Genomic DNA, 23,027 nt, shown 5'->3' on the forward strand with positions numbered 1-23,027 from the left:
AAATCATAAATGACAGAGATATGAGCAGAAAAGGGATGCAACCCATTGGGACAGCTCAAACATAAAAATGTGTCCATTTGTTCCTGTATATTTTTACATTACTGGTCATCTGGGAAGATTACTGACAATGACTAGAAGAGAAGAACCAATACAACTAGGCTCAGGGGGTGATGGTCTAGGTCAATTGGTTGAATTCAGACACTAAAGAAAAGTTTCATCATCTCCTGTGAGCCTTTTCTTAATGATCTTAGACAATTCCTGTGCACACAACTTTAAAGGCTTTTGAGACCACAGCACCAAAGGAGACAAAGTTCATAGCATATCTGTCAAATCTGAATTTGATTGCCAGACAGAAAAGGCCTACTTGTGCAAACGGTTTATATCATAACATCGAAGTAGTAAAACGTCAAATGTTATAATATCGAACCCAAAACATATCATAACATCGAAGTAGTAAAACGTTGAATGTTATAATACCGAACCCAAAACAGCAAATGCTGAAAATAGCAAAGCTGCAGAACATCGACTTCTTTCCTAGGGAAAGAATTCGGTAGGCTGTTTCTGCCGCTTCGCTATTTTCTCCACTGTGGTGCGAAGGTTATGGACCGGGTTAAGGTAAGTGTGCCAACGAACCAGGTGAGTGTGGGAACGGGATAGTTAGTGACCTTAGGATTAGGGAGCGGGTAAGGTGAGTGCATGATAGTTAGGGGCCTTAGGGTTAGGGAGCAGGTAAGGTGAGTGTGTGATAGTTAGGGACCTTAGGGTTAGAGAGCAGGTAAGGTGAGTGTGCAATAGTTAGGGACCTTAGGGTTAGGAAGTGGGTAAGGTGAGTGTGCGATAGTTAGGTACCTTAGGGTTAGGGAGCGGGTAAGGTGAGTGTACGATAGTTACGGACCTTAGGGTTAGGGTTTGGGTTAAGGTAATTGGATAGATAGTAGTGTATGTATGGTTTAGTGTAGGGTTAGAAGTAGGATTTTGTATATATGTGTGGATTAGTTTTTTTGGTGTGCTTGTGTTGTGTGTGTGTTTCTCGGAACAGCAATTTTTTTCCCTGGGAAAAAATTCGCTGTTCTGAGCTTTCGATTATATCACATTTAGAAATTCCAAGTTCGAGCTTATGGTGTTCGATATTTTGGGATTTTGAATATGTGATATACACCCTTGTGCAAATCATACTGATGTATTTTGTTCTCATGCTAGAGGACAGCAGAATTAAATTATCTTTAAAGCTCATACTTCTTAATGTTATTGTCCTTCCCAAGGCAAGGGAGACACCATTTGTGGCAGAATGGTCATGGCAAAATCTTCAATCCATGACTGCAAGGGCCAATGCCGAAATACCAACTAGAAGTGACCAAAGTACATTTGTGACAGCGCAGTGATGCAGGGGTAGCATTGTCGCCTAACAGCAAGAGGTTCTCTGGTTTGATTCTCGGCTGAGGTGCCTTCTGTGTGGAGTCTGCATGTCCTCCCTGCATTAATATGGGTTTCCTCAGGGTGCTCCGATTTCCTCCCACATTCAAAGATATGCATCTGGAGTGTTTCTCCTCGGGCCACTGCTGAATATTGGCTTCATTCCAAGTCGGACTTTTCCGGTTAACAAATGTTAAACAAATAAAAAAGTACCAAAGAGGAGACAAAAAAAACTGAAAAAAAAGGCAATCAGCACATTAAATGCATCATGCCATATAACAGAATTCCTTAGTGAAAAGTACAAAAGATAAAAACTCAGATTTTTAAAGCTAACTTTCCTTGGCAGAAGATGGCAGAAGCAGCAAACTAATAATGCAAAATGCAAAAAAAATAAAAAAATCTATTCTGTAAAATAAGAGAAAGTGCAAAAAAAAAAAAAGACATGCAAAAAATGTTTTCAAAGAATGTAAAAGATATGGCTCAAGAGCAGAGACTCAAAAAAGAAGTCAAAATGTTCTGAACCCGCCAAGAACACCTCAACCAGCAGGGAAAGCAAGATTACTTGAAAACGCAAGACCCCGAAGTACTGAAAGACAGCAGCCAGGGAAGCAGGGGGGAACTAGCATCTTCTCTCTAGCAAAGCAACAACATTCTGGAGAAGGAAAACTGTTGTGATGTCTTCTGGGATATAAAAGATGTTTTAATGATAACCTAGAGAAGTATGGCTATGTCAGTACTCACTAGTTAAAATTCTCTTCCTTGCAAATTCTGTATAAAGTGTTTTCTACTACAATGCCCCATGTTTTATCCCAGATAATCACAGAACCCAATATATGTGGAAAAAGTCACAGAAAGGCAGAGTGCACTTGACTGGATTCTAACCTGTAAATCTACATGAGTGTTCTGCAGGTATCCTGCCGGACACAGTGACAATAACACAACTTTTACAATGAAGAAACAAACTAAAATACATATATCAATCATTTATAAATTGACTAGATCAAGAAAAAAAAACATTGATGTGCCTACCTTCGACAGCACACTTCAGCAATGTAACCAGGCCCTTCTAAAAATACCTTCCCATTGAAGAAACAGTCCACTACTTAAATTATATATATATATATATATATATATATATATATATATATATATATAGATATAGATATATATAAAAATATAGGTACATAAATACATGTACAGATAAATATATACATATATTTTTTCTTTATAGGTATTGTGAACTTAACAGGACCTCTGCAGAGAAATAACATCAACACTTCTCCTGCCCCACTGTTAACCAAAGTCTGACAGTGACAAAAGCTGGCTCACATGAAGAGAAAAAAAAAAAGAGAGAGAGAAACAGCAAACTCCATAGACTCAACTAATACATACAACACTTAAAAACGAGGTTAAATCCATCATTCATCAACTAAAGAAAAACAATTTCTTAAAAATACAGTACAAAGCCACCAATAACCTCATCATTTCTAGAAATCCACCTCTATCATAAAAGATCTTGGAAAATGTCCACAACCAAACTTTTGGCACCATGGAAAGTAACATAAATGCTCACTTTATGCAAGAAGTTACAGTTAGGCCAAAAAGGTACAAACACACCTACCTCTCCTACACCAGCTGAAAATGGTACTTTTAAATATCATTAAGTCTCCACAAAACAGATCCTAAAACTTCTAGAGGAAGATCAAACCAGCATCACTTGCCCCTGACAACATCCCATCCTAATACCTACAGATCTCTGCAAGTTCTGTAGTGTATCAAACAGTTATTCTTATAAACAAATCAATAGATAAACAGCAAGTTCCTTCATTACAGAATAAATCATCCATATTAACTATACATAAATGTGGGAAAGATCATACCCACTCAAACTTTAGACTCATACCCATTATATCTCCAATATCTAAATTCTAGAAAAAATGTATTAATAATGCCAAGGTTTCTGAAAAATAATCTTTATCAGCAACCAGATATGATTTCCAACCTGGGCACATTACAATTATAGTAATCCTATCCTTCCTAAATTATTTTTACACCAATCTGAGCAAGGTTTTCATTGCTTCTATCATATTTGATTTGTTTAAATTGCTTTTGATACAATATCCCATAATGTACATCTAATAAGATTTGCCAAGCTAGGAATGAGTAACACAAGCAAAACACTAGCAATGGTTTAAGGTTAGTTGAGATAAAGAAGATGCACTCCTTTTCCTCTATAATCTAGAGTGCACCTTTGCCTCTTCCTACCCATCCTGCCCATACTCCAGCTCCCTGAATTACACAACACATCTCTGATATGCTATTTTGTTTGAATTTAGTCTAAGGTTACTTATCTGCCACATAACTACCTTTCACCCATATAGGATACATATTGCAGTAATAGGCTCTCTTTCACATAACACTGGTAGTCTCCCAAACTCTCCAATGTCTTGTACTACTGGCTCTGCTCTGCTCCATTCACTACGCTCCTCTACCCTACCCCCATTTCCACCCACCCCCATATCAATTACATTTATGGTTAGACACCACACCCTCTATCAGTTCCCTCCCACCCAATTAGAGTTTCACACCACACATATCACTTACAAACCAACACCCTTCACCACACCCTTACTATCAGTCATTATTAGTATATCAAACCCACTTACTTTAAATACTACCCTTAAACACTCTTCACCAAACATGAACTATAAACAACAGTCCCACTTAATAAAAGCACTACTCTACCTATGTACTATCATCACCTTTCTCCTGCTCTCCTACCTCTCCTCTTACCACACTCCACTACATATCAGTACCCCCTACAATGGCAAACCAAACCTCTATCCACTCCCCTGAAACTTTTTAACTTCCCTATCACACCACTAGACCTCACCTCCTCTAGATCAGTCTCTTACTCCCACTACAAACTGTCAGTCAGAACTAACCCTCACTAAAACATACTAAATTACTACACAAACTAACTAAACTGTTATCTTCAACTACTCCACAAACTCATTCGCTTTGGTGACATTCACCCTAATCCAGGGCCCACCACAACACCATACACAGACTCTAATCAGCCAAACCCCCTATACTATAGACCTACCTCCTCTCTCCTCTTCATTAACATAAATGCAAGAAGTATACTTAACAAAATCCAGGACCTTCATGCCCTTCTAGCTGTATATAAACCAGAAATAGCAGTGCTAACTGAAACATGGATTAAACCAGAACAGCATAATAATGGGATTACAGCCCCTGGCTATAACATAATACGTAGAGATAGAGTAGAGAAAAAGGGAGGTGGCGTAGCAATATTGTTCCAAAATCATCTCACCATTGAACAAAGTGAACACCCAAGAAATCAAAGATGGTGAACTAATCCTTACCAAATTAAAATTAAACTCAAACAAACATATCATTATTGCAGGTGGCTACATTCCACCAGGTAATAACACTACTATAGTGGAAAACCTGCTAAACTGGATCTCAAAGTCCATGCCACAAGAAACTGTACTATTAGGTGACTTTAATATTGACTGACTGAACTGCTCTAGCCACACTCCATCTACCCACATTAACCTCCATAGATTTACCCAAATTATATCCACCCCAACCAGAACAAACAAAACCTCAAAACGCAAATCCATCTTAGACTGGATTCTGTTATCTGACCCCACTCTATCATGGCACTCTGGCTATCTACCTGACAGTCTAAGTGATCATCAGCCAACCTACCTAATTTGGAACAGACCCCATTACATAAGCCAACCCAACCTCAGAGTAATACATAACAAAAAGACCTTTAAAACAACTGACTTCATCAAATCACTACAAAGCTGTAAATGGACACCCCTAAAACTACTATCTCTAGATGATGACGTACAGTACTTTAACTCCACTTTCCTGCAAATCCTAAACTGCCATGTCCCCTCCAGAACTATAAGACTAAAAGCTAACTATGCTCCATGGCTAACTAAAGATAGTAAGACTACAATGAAAGAGAGGGATCAGGCCTGGAGTCAATATCAAAAGAACAAAACCAGTAATCTGAGGCAAACCTACCAAGAACTTTGAAACAAAGCCAAAAAACAAATCAAACTAGACAAAAGTAACTACTACAAAAACAAGCAGGAAAAATATGCCAACAACCCTAAGAAATTTTGGGCTACAATAAATGGCATAATCCACCCAGGTAAAGCCACCACCACAACCCCATTACTACCAAACAATCATAACAACATTCCCATACAATTTAACAAGTTCTTTACCGAAACAGTCCAAACCCTTACCAATGCCTTCAATACCACTAGCAGCCCTATACCAGGTGCTAGCAAAACCCACCCTACTACTCAAAACAATACCACCAACTTTTCCCTACACTCTGTACCCACTAAAATTACTTCAAAGCTCCTTAAGAAACTCAAACCAGCCACACTATCTTCTGACACCCTACCAGACAAATTCCTTCAGATAGCAGCAGATTCCATAGCCTATCCCATGTCCATCCACATAAACAGGTCACTTGCAGAATTTAAAGTCCCCACCCTGTGGAAAACATCACACATTATTTCACTGCACAAAGGGGGCAACTCCTTAAAACTCACCAACTACCTCCCAATCGCAATACTCTAACCTCTATCCAAGATATTAGAGAGAGTTGTACATTCCCAACTACTTCAGTACCTCTTACAAAACAACTTAATCTCCAAAACCCAGCATGGCTTTAGACCATCCCACAGCATCACCACAGCATTACTGTCATTTACAGATATAGTTAACCACAATAGAAACAACGGACTATTTGTATCTTCCATTTTCTTAGACTTATCTAAAGCCTTTGACATGGTAGACCATAACATTCTTCTCCAAACTTTATCTACCCTAAGCCTCAGCCCCTCCACTATATCATGGTTTACTAGCTACTTATCTGGTAGACAGCAGGCAGTCCTATGGCATGACCAGCTGTCCCCCCTGCTATCAGTATCCATAGGTGTCCCTCAAGGATCCATCCTTGGCCCACTATTGTTCTCACTATTCACCAACCAAATAAATTCCTCCTCACTCACAGCATCAGTAGTACAGTATGCAGATGACACCACCCTTATAAGTGTCACCCTCACATTAAAGGAACTGCAAATCCTCACCCAAAACACTTTTACTCTAGCCGAAACATGGTTCACAAACATCAAATTTATTGTTAACCCCAAAAACACTAAATTAATTATTTTCGGCCCATGTCATGCCCCCCCCCCCCCAACAACACTTTCACCATTCACTCCAAAGATAACATGCAAATCACTCCAACTGCACATACTAAACTGTTAGGTGTAGAAATAGACAAAAAACTCAAATTTGACATCCGTATAGCACAAACCATTAAGAAAGTTAATAAAAAACTAGGAGTTTTCTATAGGAACAAACACTTTATAACTAAACAAACCAAAGCTACTATTGCAAGAACTCATCTCTTATCCATCCTTCTCTATGCCTCTCCCATCCTTACTAATCTCCACCAGAGTGATCTGAACAAAATGGAATCTTGTTATAACAAAATAGCCAAGTTCGCTACTGAAACCTCATACAAATCCCACCACTGCCTCGCCCTTAACCAACTCAATTGGCTCAAGCTACCTCAACTACTTATGTTTAATCAACTCACAATAGAGCATAATCTCTTCTACCTTCCAGAAACCCCCCCTATACTTCAAAATATAATTAACCCCCACATCCCTACCAGAGCCTTACGATCTAGTTCTCAGAACCTAATAAGTGTTATCAGACACAAAAATGATGCTGGCAAATCTCTCTTTGCCTGCACTTTTGCCAAAATCTGGAACTCACTATCTAGCCAAATAACCTCCACTACCTCCATTATTCAATTTAAGAAACTCCTGAGAACCCACTGCTCAAACAATTGGCTTTGTTCATGCTACTCCCCAGGTTAATTTGCACCAATGCCATGTTCAAGGATTCTACTAAAGGTCCCCTAATTCCTTTCACTGTAAAGCTTAATAATCACTGGTTATTTCTGTAACAAAATATTGAGAGTACTCATAATTTAGAAAGAATTTTTTTTTTCTTGTGTGTTTATATTTTATATTCTATATAAACTCTACTACTAGAATGCTGTATGCTGACTTTACTAAAGGAATTGTTAATCTATACATAACTTATGTTTCTATGGAACCTATATCTCTGTATGATATTCTTGTGTAATTTCTTTATGACATGCTATTGGAGCTTTTCTCCCCGGGCCTCCGCTGAAAATGGATGTGTGTCCAGTCGGATTTCCTGGTTAGCAAATGTAAAATAAAATAAATAAAATAAATATCAGGAAACAATACAACTTGACCACCACAGGGAGGTGTGTATTCGAAACAATAAAGATTAAAACATTAAAACTTTAATCAAAAATATAATAAAAATGCTTTAAAAGTGGCTGATAAGCACTTTCAGCTCCTGCCTTCTTCAGATCATCTGATGTTTTAATGTTTTAATTTTTATTGTTTCGAATATGCACCTCCCTATGGTGGTCAAGTTGTGTGGTTTCCTGATGAATCTAGGAATGAGCTACAGAATTTAAACTGGTTTCAAAATGACCTGTCTAATAGGTCGCAATCTGCAAAATGGAAAAATACATTTTTGGCATTTCTTCTTATTACTGCAGGAGTCCCGTACAGTAATAGGCAGAAATGTCAAAAATGAATTTTTCCATTTTACAGATTGTGACCTTTTAGGTCATTTTGGAACCATTTAAATTCTGGAGCTCGTTCTTAGATTGGCAACTCTGATTATTGCAGGAATCCCAAGGACCACGGTGGTGCAGCGGTTATCATTGTTTCCTCACAGTAAGAGGTTCTCTGGTTCTGTTCTCAGCTGAAGTGCCTTCTGTGTGGATTTGATTGTCCTTCCTGTGGTCAAGTGAGTTTTAATTGACATGCGATAGGTGCATATGTGTGTGTGCATGCGTGTGCCATCTGTGAAGGTTGGGCACTATGGTGGCAACTTGACACCATAAAAACTCCACTGCTAATCAATCTGCGAACCAGTGATCTGTTTTGGTGACCCCTAATGGGAGAAGTCAAAACACATTGCTTTACTGCAGGAGTCCCATAAGGCTCTTTCTTTGGATCTCTATTGTTTGACACAAGTATGAACAACACTGACATCACTACAGGTGATTCCACTCTAATATAATATGTAGACGACTCCACTATGATATGCTGAACAAAAACTCTCACAGAACTCCAGGAAATGCACAGATCACCTTTACAAGTATATAAAAATGGCTAGCCGAAACCACAATTATTAAGTGACAAAAAATAAACTTATGCTGTTCAACTCAGACAATATGCATAACAAAATATCACAATTCAGCATAAGTTCTGCAAATAACATTATTAGTGATCAAGTTACACAAAGCAAGCTTTTAGCTACTATCATAAAATGAAAACTTACTTTTGACCTATTTCATTTACACAGTGAATAAGACATACAAAAAAGTCAAAACTGTACATAAAATAAGACCAAACTTAGCTTTACTAGCAAAACTATAAACTGGTAAAACACTCCTATTACTTAATCATGCGTTCCCAGCTCTCACTAATATCCAAATTGCAAAGCTAAAAAAAAAACAAAATGCTGTCCTTTATTTCTTTAAATTATTTATTTATCTGCCTACCTAAGTTTACTGGGACAGTGCACTGATAAATATTGACAGACAGGCTCAGCCCAGATGAAATACTAAACATTTCACTTACAAAAAAGGCAGAAATTTAAGCAGTAACAGAGTTGATCAGATTAGTTACATAGAAAAAAAACTGCATATGAACATTTTAGTATAAAAAAAAAAAACAGAGTTAATTGCACAATATATGCATTACTTTCTAAAATGAGTCAACTTTTGGTAATTTTTTGAGAGGCGAGCAGAAGGGAAAGGTGAGAGGAATAGTCTGTTAGGAGATACATAGTCTGTTCGGAGATACATATGACCTCTGTTGAAGCAGGAGCATTTGACATGGATGAAGAGGTGTTTTTTGAGTTGCATTATGAACATGGAGCGAGTAGGTCGATGACAAACGTTTGCCAAAGAGTAGGTGCCTGAGAGGAGAATGCATGTTCAGTGCTGTGGAATTTGGTACTAGGGGAAATGAGAGTTGGAGTGGCTTGTGGTTAGTATCTTGGGTTGTATGAATGTTTTTTTTATAAAGTTTAGTTGCAAGGGCAGTAAATTTCTGGAGCTGGAGTAGTTTGTAGATCTGGAATCTTAACAGTAGGTTTTATCTTTGTTTGATGGGTTACCATTTGGCTTTTTCTAGGATGATACACTGATACTCATGAAGGGGTAAGCTTGCAATGGGTCAGAAGTTGCAAGTTGGCGATTTTTTGAATGAGGTGGTATTTTCTGGAGATGGATGTAAACATGGTAGTCCATATTCTAGCTCAGAGAAGAGAACTCCTTTGCTAATGGCTGTTCTGCCTAGCAGAGATGGAAAAGGGGAGATCATTTTTTTTTCTTTTTGCTTTGCCTATGTGTAAATTTAAGTTTAGTGATTATTCAAGCACAATAGTAGGCATTTGAAGGTGGAGGCTGTTTCTTTGGTATGGTTGTATATGCCAATGACAATTAAAAGAGTCAGGTGATTAGTGAATTTTCTGTGGAGTTCCAAAGAGCATAGTTTTGGTCTTAGACAACCCAGCAAGGCCTCTTCGGTCAAAAAAAATTAACTGAACACATAACAAAATCAAACAATTTTTAAGGTGACTGTCTTTACTCTGTTTATAGATCCAAAATATGAAACTCAATAACTTTAGAAATTACAACTGCATCAAGCCAAAAACTATTCATCAGGGAAATAAAAACATGGCTAATTACAAGGTGGAACTGTCCCTGTGATAAAACATAAGTTAAACCAGACAATTCAGTTGCCTAAGTATCCATCTGAATTGACTTTTAGTAGAAATAAGAACTAAATTTGTGGAAGAAAAATATACAACGTGTCCCCCCTTTTTTTGCTTTCATTATCACTCCCTTTTGCATCCCCCCTTTTTTTTGCTCTCATTATCACTCGCTTTTGCAGGACCCCTTTTTTTTGCTCTCATTATCACTCCCTTTTGCACCCCCCTTTTTTTGCTCTCATTATCACTCCCTTTTGCATCCCCCCTTTTTTTTGCTCTCGTTATCACTCGCTTTTGCAGGACCCCTTTTTTTTGCTCTCATTATCACTCCCTTTTGCACCCCCCTTTTTTGCTCTCATTATCACTCCCTTTTGCGCCCCCCCCCTTTTTTTGCTCTCATTATCACTCCCTTTTGCAGGACCCCTTTGCCTTCTTTGATCTCATTTCTTCAAACTGTTAATGCAAATTCTGCTGCCTGATCACTTGTAGCAGTTTGTAAATTCTAACTTTGAAATTATTTTCTAATTGAATCTTTTGCAATATATACGTGTTGTTCTACGGCAGTAATCTATGTAACTGATTTATTGCAGTTTACAAAATTCTAGCTTTGGCCATTAATATCTTTTACTTATTGAATATTATTTAATTTAAGTATATAATTCAACTGTTTATATATCTCCTAATGAACTATTCTGTTTTGTAAATATTAATGTCAATTTCTCCCTGGGACACCGCTGAAACAAGGCTATTACAAGCTCAAACATGTTATTCTGGTCACAAAATACATACATGAATAATTAAATAAATAATAGATGTCCCTGTCCCCTTCTGTTTCATAATTGCTCTATTAAAAACAGTCACTTTAAAACAAATCTTGTTTTTCAAAAATGTCATTACAAAACTATACCACATTCCTTAAAATACTTTGCCAGCAACATTTCTTCTTCTCTATTTGGCATAAAAAAAAAAAAAAAAAATTCATGCAAAAACTTCTCTCATACTTTCTTTTCTACTATCACTGAAAAATAATGTTTAGTCTTTGCTTTATATTCTGCTATGCTTCTTAAAAATTTAGTGGTATTTGACATAATACAGACTTGTTTCCTTTTTGACAGATTCACTCTACAAGCGGTTTGATTATATCCCAGCTGTTATCTGACCACACATCCAACCTATTCCCTCAAGCAAATTTGCAAACAAACCATAAATTGCTTAAATGTATAGCTTTTTAAACAGATTCTGACCCACTCTCTATGCCTATTTCTGCAACACTGAAAAGATGTTCCAGTTCATCTTGATCTACCACATTCCATCTCTAAACAAATTAATTTCTCCTGGATCTCAAATTTTGCATCTATTTTGACATACAAATTCCTGCGAGACAACAGCCATGCAAAGCAATGCAAGAACTTTAGCATCCTCTCCATTATTCATATTAGTATCTTTTCTACCTCTTATTCAGCACATGCTCCTATATGAACATTTAAAATCTGTCTTTAAGTAAAAATGCTTTCACCTTGCTATTAGTCAATCTGTCTCAAGTGTCTCAGTTGAAAAATATGTAATACCTGCCCATATGTGCAAATGTTTTATCTAGTGTGACCAACAAGTCCCCATAACCACAATCAAACTAACACAACATTCTCTTGCTCCCAATGATTTACACCCAAAACAATTTCAGATAGGTACAGTGATGTGTGTAGGAATTAACAAGAAACCAGAGCCAATAGACCAATGAATAACACAAGACATTGGTACATGTGACATTCGTGAAACCTGGCTTGAACCATGGATGCACACTACTCAAGCACAGTTTACTGACCATACAACTACATGCCAAGACTGTCCAGGATCTACAATAGGTGGAGGTTGCTTGTTACTAGCCAAATCTACATTACATTTCAAATTCCTAGTCACCGCATCTAGTCTCAGTGAATAGGGCCACAAATGGCTCATTGTTGATCTGTCCCTTCACAAAATATCACCCTTACTCTAGTTGTATTCTATTACCCATGCAGCCAAACTTTATGACTTTCCAACAAAATCTAACAAAGAGCACTCAAAGAACAATGCCCTTGTCCTTGTACTAGGGGACCTAAACTAAAATGTCCTGGGACCAAACAGGCATTACCTAACAGCTTCTGCACAAACCTAAATCTTTACCAAAAATCAGCAAGTCTACTAAGCATAATTTTACAAGCAAAAACAAGCTACTGATATCCTGATTGCCAAGTAACCATCACAAAAAAATGCCTGCATGTCCTCCAACCCAACTGTGTCATATCATTTACAAATTCCCTAAAAGAACTTCCCCATCCTCTTATTTAATCAGCGGCTCCTCCAATTCCAATATGTGACAAATACTGTTAAAATAAACTCGCCTATGTTGTACAGCATCTCTAAATTTAACAAGGCAGTCGTTTTTTCAGCTCTACCCTGGCTAGTATTCAAAATCAACTCTACCCATACAAGATCTGTCTGCATAAGGCCACCTATCTTTGATGGATGATCCTAGAGCTATAACTCCTACTTAAAGAAACAGACTCTGTCTGAAAAATGGACACAGATACCCTCGAATCATAACATGTATTTATGAATAAAGACAAAAATTTATTTAATGTACAAAGAACACCTACTTACATATCAGCAAAATTCTCAAACTCCAGATACTTCTGGAAGGAAGTAAACTAACAGGCTGAACAAAAGCAAATTACAATTTAAATTCTTTTAGCCTTAAAGACTTTGCATCAGAAGTTTTCGGCATCTCACCAGGATGCCATTCAATTACCTCCTACCCCTTGAACTTTACCTCTACCTTATTTATTTAAATAAAATCACCCGAAAAGAACTAGACCACCATTCAATCTATAGCCAGTCATGATTCTCAATATCTGAAGGATTTTTCACATAATTCATTAAATAAGTAAGAGAATTTAATTTCCAATAACTTATGTCACCCGTTTAAACTTTCCATCTCACAACACACTTTCCCTGACATCTGGGGGGAATGCAGTAGTAATCCCAATAGCAAAATGTAGAAAGCCATACAATACGTTTGATGTCTGACCAATATCCCTCCTTCTTTACCCAAGTAAATTGCTTATAAAAGCAATATACAACCACCTTACAACTTATCTGTACAGATAGTACATGCTCTCAGCCTACTAGCATGGTTTTATACAAGACAGAGGTGGTCAAACCATTCTTTACACTCAAACTGACACAATGTTTACAGAATCATTAATAATTGCAAAGCTGGTCATATTTGTTGAGTTCACTGGAGCCTTGGACTCAATAAACCACACAAGCTAATTACTGCCTTAGTGCAATCATCTTTTCAATCCTCCACAATGCAGTAGTTATTAAGCTATCAAACAAACAGAACATTTTCAATTTAAAAAAATTGCTCCTAGCCCATCTTCCAGAAAATCCTAACAGGTGTTCTCCAAAAGATGAATACTTTTCCCTACACTTTTCAGCATTTTCAGAAACTCCCTGCCTTATTACCTGAATATAGGTTCATAGGTTAGTACTAAGCTAATTGCCTTTGTGAGCCATTTTAAGCCTAGCCAATAATTCATTGTGAGACTCAAACCCTGTACCTTGTGTTTGTAAGGCAAACACCTTAACCATTAGGCCACCCTCCCAACCCTAGTGCCAGTGATGTGGACTTTTAGAACTGATCTCCTAACAATAAAACAGTATTATAAAATCTCCAACACACTCTCAAGAAGCTGCATTCATTATAACTACATAAATGACTAATATTTAATGCAAAACAAAAATGAAACAATTATATCTTTTGGCAATCACACTCATCACAAGTTAAATAATCCATCACCCTACCCAACATCGTCCAAACTGTCAGTGTTTGCTCTCCTTCAAATATTGTGTATTATTCTTTATCCAGCCTTAACTATGACCCTCACATCAGCAATATAAATGATAAAATTAACTCTAATTAGTGTGGAGGGAGCAAAATATCTCAGCATTTCACCCCTGAATGTATAATGGCTATAGACAAATTCATATTTCTTCCATAGTTAGACCACACATTACCTCTTCTGGCATATACCTCTAAGAAAAGACATAAAGGTCATGCACATACTCAGTAAATGACTCCTATCATCAGGATTCCATTTCTGCTTTTCTAATTTCATTGGATGTGATATTTTGTGGCTTTGTTCCTCTTAAAAATGCATTTTACGTGAAAAAAGCAAGAGTGCTTGGTTAGAAGACCCCTTGTGGCTTTACAGCTGTATACGTAGGAAACAGCATCTTGTCGATTTACTGACATTATCTTGTGGTTGGAAGTACTGCGGTGGTGGTGCTGCAGTAGCGTTGTCGCCTCACAGTAAGATGTTGTCCTGTTCGATTCTCAGCTAAAGCGTCTTCTGTGTGGAGACATGCGTGAGTGGGTGTACCTTCGTTTGAAGGTTGTATGTCAGGGCTGGCAACTCGGTACATAAAAATCTACTACCAATCATTAGCAGACCGGAGTTCCACTGTGGCAACCCCTAACCAGGAAAAGCCGAAAGATACAACAAATCTTGTGGTTGGAAGTCAGACCATTAGAAAGGAACAATTATTGCCCACTCCAATACAGTTTCTAGAAATCTGACAAACAATTGTCTACTCATCTTGCTAAATACTGACCATGTAGTTACCCATTCCTTAATTCCTTAAATGAATTCCTAGTTACCCATCCCTTAATTCCCTACATGAATTCCTGTCACCATATGTCAATAATCAGCCTACATTCCCTGGCCAGTATCTCTTCATTGCAGATACTATTTGTCTGCCTATGTTCTCTTTAAAAAATGTGCGCATATACTGCCTGAAATAATTTTTTTGTCAATAGAATGTGATTTTGCATCCAGTTAATGATTACAATCAATCTGCCAAAGTGTGTAAAAATAATAATAAAATAAAGGTTTCTCTTCCCAAACAGCACAACCATCCTGAGTCTGTGTCATCAAAGCAACAAGTATATTGACACAAATTCAGGAAATACTGTTTTTTGTGCGACACAGCCTGGGAAATTCAGAATGCTTTTTCCTTGGATATATTTTAAAAATCTGTGACAAAATGAAGGAAATACTAACACAATGTGACCAGAATGCAGTTGAAGACATAAATAAGTAAGATCGGCAGTTTTTACCAAGTGTAAATTTCACTGCACATAAATCATCAAAAAACACCAAACTCTTGGCAACAAAATTGGTCGATTCACATTCCTCTCTGCAAATACAGACCACCACTGTGTCATTTTTCAAATATCCAAATGGCTCCTAATCAAACAACATGCATATTCTTCTACTTAGCCATATCCACAAAACCCTGTATAGTGGTGACAATCACCACCCTGTTAGCCACGTGCTGGCTATGAAAACATTGCATATCTGCTATGTTATCCATAAAATGAAGCAGTTTTTTAAGTAAAACAATAAAGCCCTGAGCAGGGCAAGCTTAGAAAATTGTGAAAAAACCCAGGGACGGCTCAGCACACTTCAGTTCACTTTATTCCACAGAAACACAGCACATTAACGCTCCACCATACATTTTAGTTTTAAATATCACTTCCTCAGATATCTGCTATGTTCACAATCTGTTCTCCTCCTGTAGATTATTAACCCCACTTTAAACTATTTTATCTATAATTACCTCTTTATTACATTCGTCAGTATCCCCTTCTCTCATATCACCTTCTCTGTCAACATCTTCTATAGTAATATTTTCTACTGTTTGTTTATATACTGAGCTTTCCTCTTCATCTACTCTTTCTTTTTCTTATATGGGACAGTCAAACCAGAAGTGTCCAAATACTTCACACTTTCTACAAAAAGGTTTAAAGTTTGTTGCTGCATGTCTCCTCTCCCTACAATGGCCGCACCTTTCTTTGTTGCAGTCTTGTACTAAATTATTTTCATCCACACAGAAAGAAATGCTTTGGGTTTGCCCCAGTACTTCAAATCCTCTCTTACCATTCAAAAAAATACATTGCATTTTCACATCTATAACCATTGTTACCCACACTTCCCAACCCCAAGTCCATACATTTGTTTCATCATATATTTTTTAACTTTACTCCACAGGGAAAGAAAAAACACAACTCATGCTCAATTATATCTGAAGTTTTAACTTACACTTTTATTTTCTTCTTTAGTTGTAGTCGCAATCTCTGAGATGAATAGTTGATTCATGGTATTGCTACATTTCTTTTTTCAATTTCTGTCATAAATGTTCACTCGAGTTGTTTTTGTTGTTGTTGTCTTTCAGCTTTTCCCGGTTAGGGGTCGCCACAGCGGAACTCCGGTCCGCTAATGATTGGCAGTAGATTTTCACAAACGCCAAGGTGCCAGCTCAATGTTCAACCTTCAACGAAGGCACGCCCATTTACGCATGTCTTTTGAATGCCCACCCAACCGTGGGGAGGACATGCAGACTCCACACAGAAGGCACTCCCTGTACTCCAGCCGAAAATCAAACAGGAGAAACTCTTGCTGTGAGGCAACAACGCTACCGCTGCACCACCGCATAAATGTTCAACTTTCAAATGCCACTTCAGAAAAATTTTCAGCTCTCAAATAAATTAATAATCTTATGTCTTTAAATGTTAAACCCTAGTGGCAAAAATGATAGCATCTACAAGGTTATACTTGCTAACACTGCCAATTTTACTTTTTATTTTACCACTGGTTGTCTTCCCTGTGGCTGTTGAGAAATTGCAAATGTTTGCCCCCACTTTCTCCAATTTTTCTTTGGCTTGCTGCACCTGCATAACTTCTTTCTTGTAACAATAATCCCTGTTACAGAGGTAAACCCTGACACCAACTGAGAATACCTCCATTGTTTCCCCTTCACCAGCTGTTTGTGTTTGCGACCTCTCAGTTTCTTCCTGCAGTAACACTTTCTCCATCATGTCTCCTTTCCTTCCACTGAGTAGGTCAGGTTCATCAAATCTGCGAGCACTTGTCTCTCCATTTTCTAAGACCGTAACAGTTATTTTGTCTCCTTCTTCAGTAGGTTTTGTCCTGTCCCTCTTTCCAGCTCTGCTGTAGTCTCCTTTATCTTGGAATTCCCAGAACTGCATTTGCAGCCTTCCAATGCCACCTAGCAGCTTCAGACAATGCTTCATTTCCTTTCTTCCCAAGAGTAGGGGAAGTTCCCCAGTGTCCAAATGTCCGAATCTCCCATAGTAAGTGTGAATACCACCTTGTGTCTCCCCCCGAGAAAAGACTGATGGCCAAGTGGAACTGACCCAGTCAAAGCTAAATAAATACTAAATGCAGAGTAATGACATTTTAATGACAGACAGGTAAAGTATATAAAATTCCCCCTTGGTTATAAAAAAAATTAACGCAGGCACAAAATAAAATGGATTCAGTTTTACTGTGTCACTAGAAAATACACTAATGTGTATAACATCATATTGATGGGTACATGTAAAGTTAGGCTTTGGTGGGAGTCCCAGAGTGATGACAGGCATTATATTGGGCTGGAAATGCCTGTAAACAATCTGTATTTCATTCCAAGAGCAGTAAAAAAGCAAGAAAGTTAAACAACATAGGAAGAGAAATGTGCACATTCTGACCTTGTATCCACAGCACCATAATGGTTCGTTTGTCTTAATTTCAAATCCACAGAAGGAGGAAAATCTTTGTGAAAAAAGCAGTTCTCCCAGTCATGTGAAAAGATAACATTTTCAGACATTTTGCCATACATACAGGCAACGCATTACATGGATTTAACAATCCATAATTAGTAGTAAAATAATTTAAACTCAGGCCAGTTGCATTTGGCTTTGAATTTGATGAAATGCATCATTTTCTTGGCACCTTCCTTGAACAGATGCAGAAATGCCCACAGACACAGGATAAATGTTTGAAACCTGCCAACACAAAATTTGACATAATTTTTTTTAATACTGAAAACTGATAAAGATGGACAAGAACAATCAGTTGGCCTAGCTCTCTGCCTGCAAAAAACACAATTCACATTTCTCAAACTTCTGCCATTACATTCTCTTTGTAATGCCAGTCTTTCTTTTCTGTGTACCTGTCCCATGCACTTTTGCTGAACTCTGAAACTATATTATGTTCATGTGATGTACTCTCTCTGCACTTGGATTTTGCCAGCATTCTCTGATCATTTTAAGAAATGCATTAAAAGCAGACCATCATGCTCTCCCCAAGTATTTCTGAGGGTGTCTGGATAAGTGCTACTTTTAAAGTCTTATGAAGTGAAGGAGTATTTCAAACATAATGCAGGAGTTGTACCAGTTTTAGCTCTGTTCATATTTATTAATGCCCCTCTTCACTCCAGCCATGACCGCCCTACTGCTCTTCTTGACTCTCCAGATGAGAGGTACAGCTTCCAAACCATCCTTCGTAGCATTTCACAAATAAGGAGCAATGGTTTCAAGAGCAGCCCCTGAGACGGACAACACACTGATTATCCTCCTATTCTAATGCTGAACGCCTGGTAACTATTTTTAGTCTTCATTCCCATTTCACTCACACCTGTTTCTCATTTTCCTCCTTTCCTCCTGGGGTGATGCCCTCAGCAAAAGCAGTCTGTTTATAACTTTTCCCCTCAAAATATCTGGAAATGTCCTGTTGACAAACAGGACTTAATGCCAGCTACCATATCTATGAATTATATTTCCATTAGCCTTAAATACTAAGTTATTATGGTAATGGAATCCAAAATGCATGTGTGTGTGTGTGTGTGTGTGTGTGTGTGTGTGTGTGTGTGTGTGTGTGTGTGTGTGTGTGTGTGTTTATGTTTGTCTGTCTGTGTGAATGTATGCCTGTATGCATGAAAGTGAGGTGTGTGTGAGTGAGACAGAGAGAAGACTGACAGTGACCAAACACTGCCAGCAGCAGCACTGAGGAGGTTTACATACCTCTCACCTCACAGATCAAATTATCTGGATAAAGCCTGAAATAAAGGGAGACTAAAGGCTGAAAACAGGAACATATTCCTGTTTAAAAATCACAAAGTTGCTAGAATAATAAGACTTCTGATAGCATGCATTTCCTGAAGTGTGCGTGTGTGCGTGTGTGCGCGTGTGTGTGCGTGTGTGTGCGTGTGTGCGTGTGTGTGTGTGTGTGTGTGTGTGTGTGTGTGTGTGTGTGTGTGTGTGTAAAACTGTCTGTGCGCATGTGTATCTGTGTGTGTGTGTGTGTGTGTGTGTGTGTGTGTGTGTGTGTGTGTGTGTGTGTGTGTGTGTACCTGTGTGTGTGCGCGTGTATGTGTATCTGTGTGTGTGCACGCGCACGTGTGTGTATCTGTGTGTGTGCGTGTGTGTGTATACAGAGGAGAGAGACAGACACATAGCTACACATGCACATAACAGTATATATACAATATATCAGATACATAAATCAGTAGGGCTGTACAGCCTAAAGGAAAGTACATGCTAAAAGTATTCTATCATCAGTTAAATGTATTTTCTTCTATACATGACGATTCCTACAGTGCCAAATAAAAAGGTGTGGTTTAGCTGTTTACTCCATTGTGTGGCATTTCTCTGCTATCCAATGTGCTCAGTGTACAACTTGTTAACATGCAAATTCATACACATCTACTTTCTTTGAGGATTTTTGACTCACTGGCTCTTGTAGCTTACTGTTAATTACATTTCCAAATTTTCAATGAGGAAAAACAATCACAATAAAGAGTCCACAGTCCTGTGCTTTTTCCCCTCTCAGTGCATCCATAAAACTAACCATTGAGCTCTGTTACTGTGGAATGTCAGTCTCTGCTGAGGCAGTAGCTCAGGCATAATGACAAGAAACTTGACACCAGTAACCCATGAAGGCAGTAAACAAGGAAGGGGATGCTCTCCACACATTGTTGACTTTTATAAAAAGCAGCTTAATTTAGGTATTATTTGCATCTAAAACAAAAATATATATATATCATTATATTACATGCAGAAGAAGACAGTGATTTAAGTCCAGGGAAAGCCAACAAAAATCAATACATTACTTGAAGAAGAAGGCAGTAATTAAAGCCTAGAGAAAGTCAACAAAAGTAATTTACTGACACTGTCCAGATATTCTGAGGGTAAACAATTCAAATTACTCCCATACTAAGTAACAATTCAGACCATAATCCCATGTTAAGTAGTATTTCAGAGCAGTCACACTTTGTGCATGATCAGAATGCTCTGAAAGATGAGGAAAGTTAAAAAAAAAGTAGTCATATTTTTGGGATAAAGAGTGCACAGCTGGAAGAGGGAAGCAACTTAAAAATAAAATCACATCAATATATCCACACTGATTATCACACTTTGGAGCAGGACAATTTAAAAAAATTTAATAGCTAATTAAAGTGCTGTGGTGACATTAGCACTGCACAGAAGATCAATATAAGGCACATTTTTTTTTCAGTTTTACAGCATAACAATGAATACCAATGAAAATAAAAAAGGTGATGACACAATTGTGCAAATTATACCTGCTCCTCGTGTGATGGAGGAACAGAATAACTGTTCAATAAACTACAAGACATCTGTATCCAAGTCACTAAAAAGTACGGTTTTGATTCTTAGATGAAAAAGGGCATTTAAATACAGCAATAAACAGAGATCACTGCCATAGTCAGGAAACAGGAAGTGCCTAAGGAAATGAAGAAACACCACCAGATATGTCTGAACTGCATAACAATGCCACTTGGCAATAACTCAGAGAAACAGAAGTGTTTATGTAAGTTGCAGCTTCAAAAGGAAGTCACGGACAATTACGAATCTATCTCATGCCCACTGGTAACTGGTGTGGGTACCAAAGGAGAACAATGACCTGCTTAGAAACTAATGGGCACCAGGGTAACACGGAGCATGAGCTTAAGCTACAGATGTTTTGTAAGTCCAGACTAGTGGTATTCACTGCCTCAGACATGAAGCAATTCAAGACAATAAAACAGTACCAAAGACTATACTTGGATCTGCAGTCTGGTACAAATCAGGAAATTAATACTGTGTGTGTGTGTGTGTGTGTGTGTGTGTGTGTGTGTGTGTGTGTGTGTGTGTGTGTGTGTGCGCGTGCGTGCGTGTGTGTGTGTGCGTGTGTGTGTGTGTGTGTGTGTGTGTGTGTGTGTGTGTGTGTGTGTGTACATAAATAAATAAATGCAAACATATTAGCTGAGTAATAAATATTAGATTGCTCAACTGTTTTTTTTTTTTTTGTTCTTAAGAAAAACACCCATCATTGTGACAAATCCCATGATCCTTTTTATCAGACAATTCAACACAAAGCAGAGTGGGAGAAGAACCTGAACTACAATTTGGTGTTTGTATAGATGTCCCCACTGGCTTCCACTTAGTACATTCAAACAGAACTTTACACTGTAAAAATGGGGAACCACAGGAAGATGCAGATGGAACTTACATGTTTATTATACAAATATGTGATACCCTTATGTTACCTACTGCAAAGTAAACAAGTAAAAGAGATATTATACACAACAATAAACAAGTAAAAGAGATATTATACACAACAATAAACAAGTAAAAGAGATATTATACACAACAATAAACAAGTAAAAGTGATATTATACACAACAATAAACAAGCAAAAGAGATATTATACACAATAAACAAGTAAAAGAGATATTATACACAACAATAAACAAGTAAAAGAGATATTATACACAACAATAAACAAACAAGTAAAAGAGATATTATACACAACAATAAACAAGTAAAAGAGATATTATACACAACAATAAACAAGTAAAAGAGATATTATACACAACAATAAAAACATAACTTGAGGCTCAGATTCACAGACAGGTCAGCACTAGGTATACTTTACATCAGCAATGCATCCGGATTTATGCACTTCAGAGCTCCACCCTCCACAGCAGTTAACCTTGTTCAACGGTTACTTTTTTCTCCCTATAATATCACCTATGTTATTTAGTGTCCAGAAATCCTTCAGTGCCGTTTAGTTTCTTGGCTTCTATTCTTCCACTATTACAGATCTTGAAGGTTTTACCATTTTCTTTGTCTGTTCAAATACTGTGGGAAGAAATTGCCAGGGAATTGTTATGGCTAGGTTTGTGTAGGCCCTAGGGCCGATAGCCTGGTACCAACCTATGAACCTATGAAATTTCAGAATGGAATACGACTCAGCCTGAGGCATACCCATTCTCTGTAGTCCACGGTGTCAGCCACTACTCCAAGGCTTATTTCTTTAAATTATGTCTTGCTGAAAACAGTAAAACACATATATTAACTTCTATGGTGAAACTGTTTTCCTGAAGAGTTAGTTTTTGGATAAACTTTATGCCACAAACATGAAAGAGTTTGACATGCTGCAGAAACTGGTAAGTGCTCTCATATTTGGCCTGTGTAATGCTGCTTTTATGCATAACTGAGACAAATTCTGGAATAAATAAATGCTGCATTCCTTACTATCTCCAAGTGACAAATTTCTGCCACAGATAGAGCGCAGGGCAGGTTTACTGAAAAGACAAGTATAACATCTTAGGAAGAGTATATGAAAGTGAAAGTCTGTCAATTGTACAAATACTACAGGTTTGACTACTCTGGGAAATAATGCCATTTTAGCTCTCCTTCACTGAAAAGTGTTTAAACGTATGCAGCAGCATGTAGTCAGCACCAACAGGGTCACTCAGCGAAAAATAAACAACCAATGCATTTTCTAGAGGCTATGATGTCACTGAGTCACAGCACAATAATC

The 23,027-nt window shown here is 37.7% G+C and overlaps 1 protein-coding gene across 1 annotated transcript in view; it reads right to left on the reverse strand.

Annotated features, from left to right (window-relative positions):
• UNC5B (unc-5 netrin receptor B) overlaps nt 1–23,027 on the reverse strand; it is a 1,477,685-nt gene that overhangs the window by 1,169,772 nt on the left and 284,886 nt on the right. The gene's annotated exons all lie outside the window — the stretch shown is intronic.

The sequence above is a fragment of the Protopterus annectens genome, chromosome 14.part0 (assembly GCF_019279795.1).
Source record: "Protopterus annectens isolate FY-2018-M chromosome 14.part0, PAN1.0, whole genome shotgun sequence".
In the NCBI taxonomy this organism is placed as follows: domain Eukaryota; kingdom Metazoa; phylum Chordata; order Ceratodontiformes; family Protopteridae; genus Protopterus; species Protopterus annectens.